Raw genomic sequence first — 13,665 nt, 5'->3', positions numbered from 1 at the left:
CAGTATACTAAATGCTAATAGTTACCAGGACAATTACCTGGGGAGAAAAAAAAACAGAACTTTAAAGAGAGTAAAGCATTGAACTTACGTTATTTATGAAGAAAAAGAGCCCCGCATCCTCATTTATCTAGAATGGAACGTATCTTATGATTCTCTTTTGCCCCTAGGCTTGGGTTGGGATATTTTTTGCAGCTGCCAGAACTTCATGTTCTTTGACTGTAACAGTCCGCAGAGGACTCCCATGCTAAAGCTGAAATTTTCTGTTGTTACTGTCATTGACTCTCTATTCAGACAAAAAGTAAGCAATAATAACAGTAGAAACACAACACACCAGGTGTATAATTAAATCTGTGGTGTATACAGCATTTCAGAAGGTTGATATTGTTGCATCTTTAGGAAGGGAACAATAGACAAAAATCTAAAGGTAGAATTACAGCATGTACGATGTTATATGTTTATATATAATAGAGGGATAAAACCATATAATCTGAAATAATTAACGAATGTTTAAAGAATTGGGCTAGGGAATCCAGGGTAGCTGAGTGCCAAAATTTTACTTTGCCTGAGTCCTAAATGTATGATGTCTTCTTCCATCACTATGTCTTCCTGTCTTATAAAAATTAAAAAGTCAGGTTTCCACTGTCCTACAAGAATATTTTTCTTATCTCCCGAGATGGAGAGGAGATGAAAAATATTACACAAAAATTGAAAAAAGTAGTGATATGAGAGTACACAAATCTCCAAGGACTCACAGAAGAAAAGCAGTAATTCACTGAGAAACAAGCACAGACTACGCATAAAAACRGTACTTGATTGGCTTTTATGCAGTGAGCATGACCAGAAATTGCTAGGCTTGAATTGCCACCTCACTGGGTTAATAGACACAGGTGATCCCAGAGGCCTCAGAGGGAGATGCAGAGATGAAAATGCCATGCCCTTTGAAGCTGTAGAGGTGGTTGCTCCTCAGTGTCTGTTTCCAGCTGCTGAGGTGCTGTCAGGCAGCTGCTGCCCTGTGCTGCATTGATACAGCTTCTGCCTGTCCCTTCAGTGACCAAGCTGTCAGCACCTGCTTTGTGGTCTGACTGCTGGAAAATAAGGGAGCCTATTCTGTCCAGTGCTAGTGATATTTATCTACTGTTGTAGTCTCAGTTGRGTACATTGTCTTTTCTAAACTGGGCAATACTTTTGTTTTGGAATCACCATTAAATCACTGACTCCCAGTTTGTGTGTCTCTCCCAAGGGTCCAAACAGTTTAGTCACCTAATCCAAATGGTTTACTTTCTCTGGAGTCACAAAATTGCAGGTTTTGGCAGTGAATAGGGCAAATGTACCTTGTCCTGTGGTTTGACCTTCCTGTAGAAGGAAGAGGTGGTGTTGTACCTGCAGTGGTCTTCCAGTGTGCAAAAGTAATACATCATCCTGGATAATACAGCTTGGGTGCCTGTGGGCTGGGTGACACTGCTGACATAGCTCCTTCTTCTTTCATCCCAATGCAGTCTGGAGAAAAATATTCCAGAAAGGGCCTCCTCCCATCTGCTCCTCCCCTCTCCCTTGTCTGCTGCTGCATGAGTAGTTTTGGATGAGGTGCAACTGGAAATACAAAAAGCCAAAAAAGCCAAGCTGAGCTGCCTGCACTGTTTTGTACTGTATGACTTTGGTTACACATTTAAAGGGTACGGTTCTCCTCTCYGTGACCTGTCAGTTCTCTTGTCTCTTTAGTACAATTTTGCTGGGAGGATTATGCTCACTGGAAGAAAGATGCAAAACTCTTTCATATTGCAAGGAAGAACACCTCAGTCATCCTTTTCTTTCTGACCCTGGACTGCAAGCAGAGCCTTTCATTGAGTCCCAGAGGAGCTGCCCCTGGGTTGCCTTATGGAGTTCAGTGTCTTTCTCAACCCCCCGGGTAACCCTATAGAACTGTTAGCCTTTGTGCAGATCTGGCTCAATACTCCACAGTTACGGCATTTTTAGAAGCAGCTGCCAGCATCTGCTCTGYAAGTTTAAGAAGAAAGTGCAATAGTTAATGGCAGTTCTCTACTTGGCTCTCCCCATTCTCTACAGCATGCACRGGTCAGAGAAGAAAAGTCAGAGTCTGCAGTTTTAAGCACCAKTTAAAAAACCATGGCATAGCTGTTGTCATTATTCTGAGCTAAACAGTGAGTCATTACACTGTGCTATATTTGAATGAACAGTTCAGATGGGGGGTGGATGCTGGAGGATTTTACTTGGCCTTCTGTTTGAAGCTGACAAGTTCAGCAACATTGCTCAACTGTTTCAGAATAGTTTAGTTCCCTAAGGAAGAATGCATTTCCTGTCATAAATAAATCCATAAACTAAATGTTTAGTGGTATTTCAGCTTCCTTTTATATGAGACATAAAGTATTTTTGAAAAAATGCCAATACATCAGAGGAATTTGCAACAGCCTTTTTTGTTCAAATATCTCCCTTAAATCTAAACTAGGCTAAAAGTAATTCAATGTAGATAATCATCTTCAGAGGCTTTATATTGAACAATCTGTAGGWTTTTCTTTAACAAACCAATCTCTGTATTTATACTGGATTTTGGTTTTGCATTAATATTTTGAAAAGAGAGGAGAGGCAAAAACATTAGTCTTGAGTGGCGAAGGGAAAACAAGGGACAGACAATCTGAGGATGTTCAGTCCTAGCGTGTGASTTATTTGATTGCATCAATAAAAAGAAAGGGGAAAGTGGTATAAACGGGATTAGGATATATGGGGATTTCTCCACCRGGCAGAACTTGGAGGTGTTGAAGTGATCATTATGGTGAAGGGAGATCTGATTGTTGTCTAGTTTTGGAGCTTCATTCCAGGAAGAAGAATCAACCCTGAGAAGAAGGATGGGAAGAGATGTATTTCTAAGATCCTATTTTTCCCTGTTGCAAAATCTCCATTCCATGAAGCAAAAATCCCTGGATAATTTCATAGTTTTCCTAGAGTGAGAAGGGTAATCCTTGACATGTAGCTAAATATTCTCATACTGGTTAAAGCTTTCACCATTATTTTAATATCTAAAATTATAAAAACCATGTCTGTCAAAAGTCAGGAAGTCGTAGAACAACCCTTTGAGGTTGCAAAATACCTCAGAAGATAAACTAGTCCAACTCTTTGTGTGAGAGAGAGCCCAGGTGACATTGTTGAGCACCCTGTCCAGCCACAGCCTGAGCACCTCTAGCCATGAGGACTCCACCACATCCCTGGGGAGGTTGTTCCAGTGACTGAGGGTTCTCACGGTAAAAAATTTCTTTTTTATGTTGAGATGAAACCTGTCCTGGTGTAAATCATACCTGTCACCCCTTGTTGTCTCCTTGTGTCCTTTGTGAGTCTCTGTCTTGTTTGGATGGGGCTGCCCTTTAAGTACTGGGACACTGTGATGAGCTTCCTCCCTTAGTGTCTCTTCTGCGGGGAGAAAAGGCCTAACTTACTCAGGCTTCCCTCACAGGGCAGTTTCTCCAGTCCTGTGATCATCTTCATGTCTCTCCTGTGCATATTCCAGTTTGTCTGTGTCTTTCCTGAGCAGTGGGGTGGGGGCCAGCACTGGGCACTGTGCTCTGGTGCAGCCTGACAAAGGCTGAGCACGATGGGATGATGATGTCTCCATCCATGCCAGCGATGCACCTGCAGATGCAGCCCAGGATCCAGGGTGCCTTTGTTGCTGCAGCAGTGCCCTGCTGACCCTGCCAGCTTGTCCACCAGAACCCCCAGATCCCTTCCAGCAAATCTGCTTCCCAGCCACACAGACCCAAACTCTGCTGAGTTCTCTAGTTACTCTTTTTTAGTTATTGCCCAGGTAATGCAATGATATATTTACATTGTTTAATTTTGGTGCTCATCTGGGAGACATAACATCCTTCACTACAGCATGTATTTTCACTTTTCTGTGGAAGTAGTGACACCTCTTACAATAATTTTAATGCAAAGTGAATAATTAAATACCCGTGTGAATTTCTAGAAATTTATCTTTTCTGTCATCTCTCTGTAGAGTACCTGTTTTTCTTCCCATGACAGCTTACTYTGTAGTAGGTCCATTTGTGCTGCATTTTAAAAAATGGATGGAAAAAAAWTAGTAAAAACCTCTACCAGAAGAAAAAGAATCCTAAATATAGAGAGATTTTCTAACTGCCATACAGTTCCTTGGGAAAGGGACTAACTGCTGTTGTTACTGCTTTACTACTGTCATTTCTGGAGAGTTGTGCCCACTCTGTAGCTACAAACAACACTTTGCAGAATTAGACTTATCATTTCCTTTGGGAGCATCAATATGATTTACTTAAAAAAACCAGACTGCTACAAAACCTTATGTTGAAGAAGCCTTTTCTTTTTATTGACTGATCTATGACAGCGGCAACAAACATATAATATGAAATGACACTGATAATTATTCTGATAAGCATTTCTGTGGGGTTTTTAAAAATAAATGCTGTGATCTCAAGGTGTTACAATTGTCAGAAAAAAAATGAGTTCTGTGGTCTGAAAATCATGGAGTATTTCAAGAAGCAAATGAAAAACACTACACACTCCAAACTTTAAAGTAGATAGTATACTCAAAAAGTTGTATTAATAGTCCCTGGTTATAGGATTTTGATCTTTTCTTTATTTGTGATTTCAGTTTGCATCTGTGTATGTTCTTTTATTTCTCCCAGTTTACAGACCTAGTTCTGTAGAACATCTTCACTACTTGGTTACTGCACCTTCCTTATAATGTTTTCAAAACATCATMATCTCACAGCACACTGGTTGCTTGAATGTAAAGAACACGTTCCTTTTTCAGATGTCTTTTTGTCCAAAATGCCTATTTATTTAATCAAATACAGTCCAGGGCTTATAGAAAATTTCAAACCTGGTTAGCTATTTATACATTTGTACATGTAAGAGGTTTGGGAGCTGAACTGAAGTCCTTTTACATGAGTAGAAAATCTTTTGCTGTTAGCTACCTTTGTTTAGACTTGGATTTTCTGAGGTGAAACTGTAATTTCTGACCATCAGTTTATAAATAGAGGAAGGAATTCTTATATAGAAAAACTGAACAGTTTCTTCTCTATATTACAAGTCTATTTGTTTTCTAGAATTTGCTCAGGGTGGTTATTCTTAGCTTATATTCACCAAGACAGCAYAAAAATTAGTGACCCTTTTCCTATATAAACTCTGAAACACTAATTTCATTTCAATACATGCTAATTTTAGCATGGATGAGGTGTTGCAGGATGAAGACAGTTTCATTTTTTTCTAATTCCAAAATATCAGTCTCCTGTGAGTAATAACTTTTTCAAAGGTAAAAATTAAAGATGACATGGAGTTCAAACTTAGTTTTTTATTTCTGTATGTGTTTATCACAAAACTTCACGTCTCTTAGGAACTTATTTGATGTTCAAATTCGCAGTTTCCCTTTTCTTAARCTTCAGTGAGAACAAAGCACGATTACATCCTGTTTGGCACTCCTTGGAACCTTTTCTCTGTCATAACTAGAAGAAAATCTTCCCAGACTTCACTGAGTCCTTCATTTAACCCCATTTGTCTCCAGGGTGCCATCTGTTGCATACTGGGCTCTCTGTTATGTCTGCTTTCAAGGCCACAATACTGGACTAGATGGTCTTTTGGTCTGATTCASTACAGTTGTTCTTATATTCTTATCTAATTTATTGCCTGTTCCTAGTCACAGATCTCTGAGCTAAATGTCAACTGCTTTTTCTGAAGGAATGAAATATTTAATGGCTGGGATAGCTTAGATAACAAAAGCAAGAAAAGTTCTGTCTGCTGTGGCTGAGATCATGGTATCTATTTGTCTGGCTACCCTACAGATTTTTTTCAAATAGAATCATAGAATTATGGAATCRTTTAGGCTGGGAAAGACCTTTAAGATCATCAAGTCCAGCCATTARCCCAACTCTGCCAAGTCCACCACTGGACCATGTCCTTGTGGTTTGTTTGTATTCTCCCATTTCCTCCTCAACAGACTCATAGGAAGSTTATGAAACGKTTAGTCATAAACATATTGAGAACACTATAACATCCTTTTTTTGTTCTTAGAGCTTTCATTATTTTTGAGCATTTGCCAAAGAATTTTTAGCCTTTTTGTTTTTCATGAGCTCTTCCTTGAWGTTTGCCATTTGTTGCATTGTGTGTGTTGGTTACCTAAGTTATGTGATGTTCTTGCTCTCAGGACAGAAGGAAAGCTTTTGAGGCATGAGAATGAATGGCAAATAGCTAAATAATAAAGCCTTCTCTYGTTCACACGTGAAAGCTATTGTTTACAGGAGATGAGATTAATTTTGCTAGGATCTGTTCCCTCGTGAACACATTAAGCTCTGATGGTTGGTGACTGGAAAGAAATGAACAGCCCTTCAGAATCAAAGTGATTGTTTGCAAATGTTTCTTTTGCAGAGTGGAGAAAGGCTGTTCTCATAGTAGAACTGTCTCTCCATATATGCCTTGACAAACTTAGGGAGCCACATTGTACAAAACTGCAGTCTACAAGACAGTTGAGAGTTTCCAGTCTGGTTTTCAGTGAGGCTAAGTACTGCATCCTGGAAAGGGATAACGTAGGACTCCATTTCCCTTCACTGAGGAGTGTGAGTTATGYGTATGTCATGCCTGTTGCTGGTGTTGAAAGTTCTGTAAGCAGAGCCACCTGAGGTTTCTTCTTTTTCTTTGTTTTTGGTGAAATGCTTTGCTCATGTTAAGCCAAGCCTTAATGTGAAATGCATTAGTTTYTAAGGTATTTTAATAGATTAGGATAGAATTTCTGGTAAGACAGAAAGTTATTAAGAGCAGCCAGTGTTTAAAGGGAGTGAGGAAAACTGAGCTTAGCCTCCATGGCTTACACTAGAAAAAGGTGAATGTCCCAACTSCATATGAAGGAGTACCATTAAGCCCAAAATAGGGTAATGGCTGTTCTTGAGCCTGTCATTGTTTTGTCATTTCAGTTTTGTTTCTCAGAAAAGATGTTTTAAAAAATGCAATGTGTACAAACCAGAATGTTTTTCTTACTAACTCTAACAGCAAGAATCGTCATTGCACAGCCTGCGTGACACTAATATCAAAATGAAGTCTAAGCTTTAAACAGTGTTTTGCTYGAAGAATAAAAAAGTTTTTTCAAGCAATTGGGAAATGAGAAATAAATCCATGTTTTGTGACCTTGTCTATGTTTCATGGGCATCTAAAGCCCCAAAAGTGAAATTTAAAGTGCCGTTGTTTGGAGCTRTGACCAAATGGCACCAGATAACTGCTTTTAGTTTGGTCTTCTGAAGACTGGAAAGCAATATGGAATTCTGATGGCTTCCTGAAAGTTCTTCTCTTTATATTCCCTCTCTTCTCCACAAAAATGGAAAAGGAGCAAAAAGCCAATAGGAAAAGCACCTCTGAATCTGCTTGCAGAAGAACTGAGTAGCAGGTTTACAGGCTGTAGAAAGTAGTGAATTTTGTGGAAATTTCTGGGAGGTCTGTGATGCCAGTTTCTTGTTTTTTTTTTTTTTTGCTTCATTTCCAAGAACATCAGCAAAGAGCAAATCTTTAACTGGCATTGTGGCTTACTGGTAGGGTGTGGGTCTATGCATGTGTGCATATGGGGGACAGGGGAGTTGCATTCTGTGTAGAGCTTTCCTTTGAATTTACTCTGCAAACACTTCTAAGTCCATCTCCTGATGTTTCTTAGACTGAAATGACAATGTTATGAATARTGCAGATGAAACTACTTCCTGAGCATGTTGACAATTTAGTTGGACAAGCTTCCAAAATGACAGTGACTTGTATTCTCTCATTAATTTGGAGTAACAGCAGTTGATTCCTTTCTAACCCAGTACTGTTACAGGAATTACAGTTTTCCCATGGATACTGTGATACATTGGAAATTCTTACTGGTGCATGAAAAACAGATATGCATCTTCTTCTGTTGCTGCCATGTTTCACTATGGGCTTAGCATACCAAAACATAACTTTCAGTGGTCCCCTTGCTCCACGCAATTTGTCTTGAATTTTGCTATAAGTGAGATTCTCTTTTACTCCATATGGTTATGCTCAGGCATATTGGTTATGCCTTTAGGATTTGGAAGCTACAGCATTTCAAATCACCATGGCTTAAACAAGCACTGTCCTTCCCATGAATGCCTGGAAGCAGGCCTGTGCTTTATCTTGTGTCACACACAGCTGCCACAGTTTTCCTTCCCTTTCCATTGCTGTTTGCATCAAACCCAAGCACCCTAAGCATCCCACAGCACACTGTCCACTCACCAGCTTGCATTGCCCTCTGCTGTCCTGCACTGCCTTTGACCCAAATCCTTTGCCAGGCACCTTCTGAGTCATTGACATGGTTCGAATGCTGCTCTGTGTGCAATCCAGATCTGCCTCAGTGTGCTGTCAGCTGTGGGTGTCAGCACAGGGCTAACTGGGTGGAAAAGCAGTGAGCTAAATCATGTGCTGTGATGCTACCTTCTGTTTTAAATTGAAGGTGACGTCAGAGGCACCACTTGTGACCTCCACAGAAATGGCACATTTTCAAAACTTTTTCTTTTAGAAATCATTTTTGGGGAAGAAATCATCTTTTTGAAATTATTTTTGAAATTCTTTTAGAAATCATTTTTTTCCAGATGTCTCCAGGCTGAACAGAACTGATTCCATTCCTATGCAAAGTATTTAAAGTTTCATTGTATGCTAATTGTGTAATGAATAACTACATTGAAATAAAATTGAGGATATGTAGAAGGTAAAARGGACTCTTACTGTGGAGTTAGAGGYCAGTTTTWTCATTGCCTTGTACTTACAGCCAGGATGGCAGACCCAGGAGAGAGGAGCTGCAGTCKAGTAAGCTGCCATTGATTAATGCCTGAGGGTTGTGACAAAGCCTTTCTTCAGTGTTGTGAATGTTTGAGGAATTTGTTCGCTGCACAGCTTTGAAAAATCTGCTGCAAAGAAAGCAGGAGCTAAGGGAGCGAGCAGCAGAGATCAGAGTTACCTTTTCAGGTTTGTGCCAGTTAACTTGAGCAGCCGTAACAATAGTGGGGGCATCAYAGAACATGGAACTCAGCAAAAGTGATGTATTTTTACCTCAGAAGACTCAAGAGTCAGAMCTGGTTGGAACCAAGGAAGCCTGGAAAGCTCTTACTCTTCATCTGTCATGTTCTGACAATGTTTTGTGGGTGTTGACCACTGCCATGGTTTGAGTCAGGACAGTCCTCCTGGTGGCTCCTTGGGCTGACCCATCAGCAGTGCTGTGCTTCTGTGGCTATATTGGGTCAGACCTGAGCAAGCTSATCTTAACACAGCTTGGAGTCTGTGTGCCTCACTGAAATGTACAGTGCAGGTAAGAGCTTTAAAGGTATTTCAAATTTAAAAATAGCCTTTCTTAGTGTGGCCGAAATTAGAGATACAAAGAACTTGTGTTTGCTTGGCAACATTTCTTCATGATTAATGTGAAAGTGAACTTCTTTGTTAGCAGGTCCTTCACATAGAGGCATAATTTGTACAAAAAATGTGCATGCCTGATACACTGTTCTATGATTTAGACACGCACTAATGAAATGTACGCCTTAAAGGAGATCTGCTTCTCTTTGCTCAAATTTGCATATTAAGTTCAGCTGCTGAATCTGGATGGTTGCTGATTTGAAGAAAACATAATAATTAATTTATTCCAGAGAAAAGGAAAACAATTTTCATTACTCTTCCCACAATTCTACAATAGGGAATGGTGTCTGTGGAACATGCAGTCTGAACGTTATTCATCTTCCCCATGGGGATTACTAGAAATAAATTAGGATTCTCTGAATTTGCTTACAAACCAAGATCAATTTCTAAGTAACATTAAATGAAGAAAAATTGTGGTGATTTATCAGACACAGTCCACTGTAGTAGCTGCTTTGTAATGAGCTTTGAGACACACCATAATGCAGTCTTTTGTTCCAAGTATCTTTAGTACACACACTGCCTACCTTTTATGAAGTAATTGGAATTTTACATGCTACAGCTTTGAAGTGTATGAAGCCAAACCCTTAATGTGGGAAGCTTTTGGGATTAAGACACTTTCGCAATGAGGAATCTTAAATATGTTTTGACTAATTTCATTCAAGGATCATCTACAGCATTTTTATGTAAGTGTATCTCTTAATTTTATGAGCCTTACCACTCTAATTAAAGAAGGCTTTGTTTTCATTTTACATCTCAGTACTGAACATTTCTAATAGAGCTATAACTTTTTTAAATTAGTAATGTATTTATTGTTATAGAATGTCAGTCACTGATTACAATTTTAGCAAGTAAATTTTCAAATTCATGATCATGGGTTTGAAAGGCCTATATAGTGTTGTTAGTTTTTCTCTGTTGCCCCAGTCACTCATGACCCAATAAGTGTGCCAGCTTATCAAGATTGGTGCAACAGAAAAGGATTGGTGGATTGATGGAGTTCGTGCTGAGGCCTTTGCCTCTAAACTTAATGTRTTTTGAGATTTTTACTTGGACTGATTTTGTTCCTCATGCTAAATGCCTCCACAGGTCTGAAAGATCAAATGCCGATTTGACATCCTGATATTCCCAAAAGAGTTTTTCTTGACTTTGGTGTGCATCTTGAGAAGAGCTACTGCTTTAATTTCCTCATACAGGGTTCTAGTTCATGCAGACCAAGCCATTTTTTAAAGTRAAGCAATGTGGAGTAAATAGGGACAGTTGGGGCATATGCTTCAAAACTACGTAGAATGTAGCCATGGTGTGTTCGGAGGTTGCTGCCCTTTAGTGGGGTGGTTCTTTCTSTCATGCTTGTGGAGGCTGAATGTAAAACTGCCAGAGTATTTCCTGCRAAAGGGTTTGTTTTGGTTGTTATCCACTTGAAACTTAGCTGTGATCATCTGTGATGAGGAACAGACCAATGCCAAAATAACATGACTAGGTATGACTGCAGTGTATTGACACAACTGACAGTCCATCACAGAAGGATGACTGTCTAAAAAACTATGTTTTCTGTCAAGGTTACACAGTTTTGCTGTTCATGGTGTGTGCTTGGTACTGCAAAGTATGTTGTTGTCATAGACCATCATGTGATTATTTAAAAAAAAGTTTAAAATCTGAGTTTATAATGTTAGTAAAATTGATTCAACATAGTTGCCCTACTCTTGATATTTTTAGTTTTAGTGAAATTCTAAGGACAATGTGAACCAAATTACACTTAATTTAGAACTGAAATTCAAAATTCTGTTTCTTTTAAGTGGTTTCAGGATGTTAAAAAAATATTTCTCCCACCCCATCTGTTCTTAAGGATGACAGGAAAACAGACTTTGCAGCAGTCATTTGAAATCCTCAAATGCAACACCTCTTTTTAATTACTTGTCCTTCAATGCAGTATGTTCGAGTTAAAAAACACACACATATGTTAATACATCCTGTCCATCTTCCTGTCATCCTTAAGATGTTTCATTAGTGACATAAATAAATGATGTAACAGCACACTTACCTCAGCAACCTGTCACTGTCATTATAGTACAGCCCATATACACCTAGGTAAGCTGGATATACCCCTTTGTCTTCATTTAAATTGTTTTATTTCTAGTTCTGTGCCCATATGCCATATGTCCCTCTTTGATATTAACATCTTGAACACACTTATAGATGATTATCACGCTTCCCCTCTTGAGTAATAATTAGTCAAGCTGTGATATTTCCAGATCTTTAACTTCCCCCAACCAAATCCTTTCTGAAGAGRTTCTTGACCTTTTCAGAAATCACACCTGTTGCCAGTACCTAGGTTTTAACTTAATAGGTTTGGTGAGGTTGACTAGAATWCTGTAGGAAGGAACTGTAGGTGTCAGATGATGTTCATAGCCCCAGATTGCTTTTTTCATGTGACCAGATTGTGTGCTAGCTTGGGTTCATTTTGGTCTTCACTCAGAATTTTCCAGTTTTCTCTCGTGTATTGTGTATTTTTAGTTCAGAGTATATTTCTAGATGCATTCAGTTTGCATGACTTCCATTGTGTGTTGCTTATTGCAGATCATTAAAAAAACACAGTAAATGAAAATAAGTTATGTTGAATTTTATTTCACACAAATATGAGTGAGATTTCATCTGCTTTATTTCATTTATTCACAAATTTCAACTCAAGTTAAATACAAATAAAATTATTGGATTATCATGATTTAATTTGCACACTCATCTTCCTCTCAGGGACACACTGGTAAAGAACAAAGCACCAGAAAATAAAGGGATTTTTTTCAATGAAAACACATCATGCATGCATTTGGGACAGAAATAAGTCAAGAATAGGACCAAGAACTAAAGGACTTTCTCAGCAAAGTTTGCACCAAGAAAGGTTCTTCACCCACTTCTTGGTTGAAGAATTTGACTGGAAAAGTTTCAAATAAAGCATAATCAGACAGGAGCAACAGCAAGAAAGAAGCAAGCAGTAAGAATGCTGGATGAGCAGAATCGAGATGCTGGGCATCTGTCCCCCTCAGCAGCCCAATGCACCCAGTTGGTGTCATTCAAGGTCAGCTGGGCAACAGTGACAAACAAAGAAGTTATAGAAATGCCATACTATCATCTTCTACTGCCTCCCAAACTAGATTAATGTTTAATTTTCAAAACAACATTCAATACTAATTGAGATTTAAAGTCTCTGGCTTTCTTTTTTTTATCTTAGTCACACAAGTAATAGCCTAAGTACACTTTAATTTTTTTCTATACCTTTGTGGATTRTAGAAATATAAATAAGTTGATAAAAGCAGGTGAAGATGGGCAGAGATGATCTTGTCTAAGCAAGTTGACATGTTTGAATTTTTGCAATTGCAAAATGCGCAACTTACATAAAATAAATTATTATATGTATTAGGATTGTTATTTTTTACAGATTTTACAAAAACAACTGTTTGTGTTCCCATGCTTTGTTCTTTGTCAGCGTGTCTCTCAGAGAGGGATGAGTGTGAGACACAGAGGGAGAGATCACTGAATGAAATGAAAGAAAGTCATTAGACTGAACACGGAAATCTTTCCTTCTCATAASTGATTCACCTTCATCAGAGAGCAATTCGTCTCTGCATTTTGTCATATTTGACATCATCAGGCCTTCATCTGCTAGTTTTTTTWAAATAAGATCAGAATCTTTCCAGTCATGAAAATGCCAGAACATTCCAGTTTATCCTRAATCATCTTCTTAAAACCGTAGTGCAGTTAACAATTTTATCTGAAGCAATTGAAACAAACAGTGAAATAGTATCTCATTTCTATTCAGGGTACATTTGATGTTCAATAACAATCAGATATTGCTTGTAGATTTACAGCATAAATCTAGGAATAGAAAATGCTACATTTTAAACGAGTTAGAGTGATTTTTAATCCATTACCCATTTTATTTATTTTTTTTTAACCTAGATTTTCAGTGAARGCAACAGAGCTGTACAGAATACTCTCTGAGTTCTGATCCCAGCTTTTGTTATGATTTGTTTTGTGGTGTCAAGAAAGTTTGATTGACTTGCTGAAGTGCTGTCTATACAGGAATCGGGAGACTCACTAAATGCTTAGATAATTTGCTAAAAAATCCTCAKTTCAGTGCAAACCAGCTGCCTTTCTCTTTGTGCTAATTCCTTTTGTTGTGTGAAGTAGTTATTCTCAATTGTGTTGATTTGCCTGTCTGAAAGACTTCAGAAAAATCATTTTATGTGAATGTGGGTT

The 13,665-nt window shown here is 38.5% G+C and overlaps 1 protein-coding gene across 1 annotated transcript in view; it reads left to right on the top strand.

Moving 5' to 3' along the window:
* The window catches only part of GUCY1A2 (guanylate cyclase 1 soluble subunit alpha 2), a 149,986-nt gene that overhangs the window by 103,961 nt on the left and 32,360 nt on the right, over positions 1–13,665 (top strand). The gene's annotated exons all lie outside the window — the stretch shown is intronic.

This window comes from Malurus melanocephalus, unplaced genomic scaffold (genome assembly GCF_030028575.1).
Source record: "Malurus melanocephalus ecotype Western Australia unplaced genomic scaffold, MMel_1.1 scaffold_172, whole genome shotgun sequence".
Classification (NCBI taxonomy): domain Eukaryota; kingdom Metazoa; phylum Chordata; class Aves; order Passeriformes; family Maluridae; genus Malurus; species Malurus melanocephalus.
Note: the sequence above shows the minus strand (reverse complement) of the source record. Positions and strands in the feature narration are given on the sequence as shown.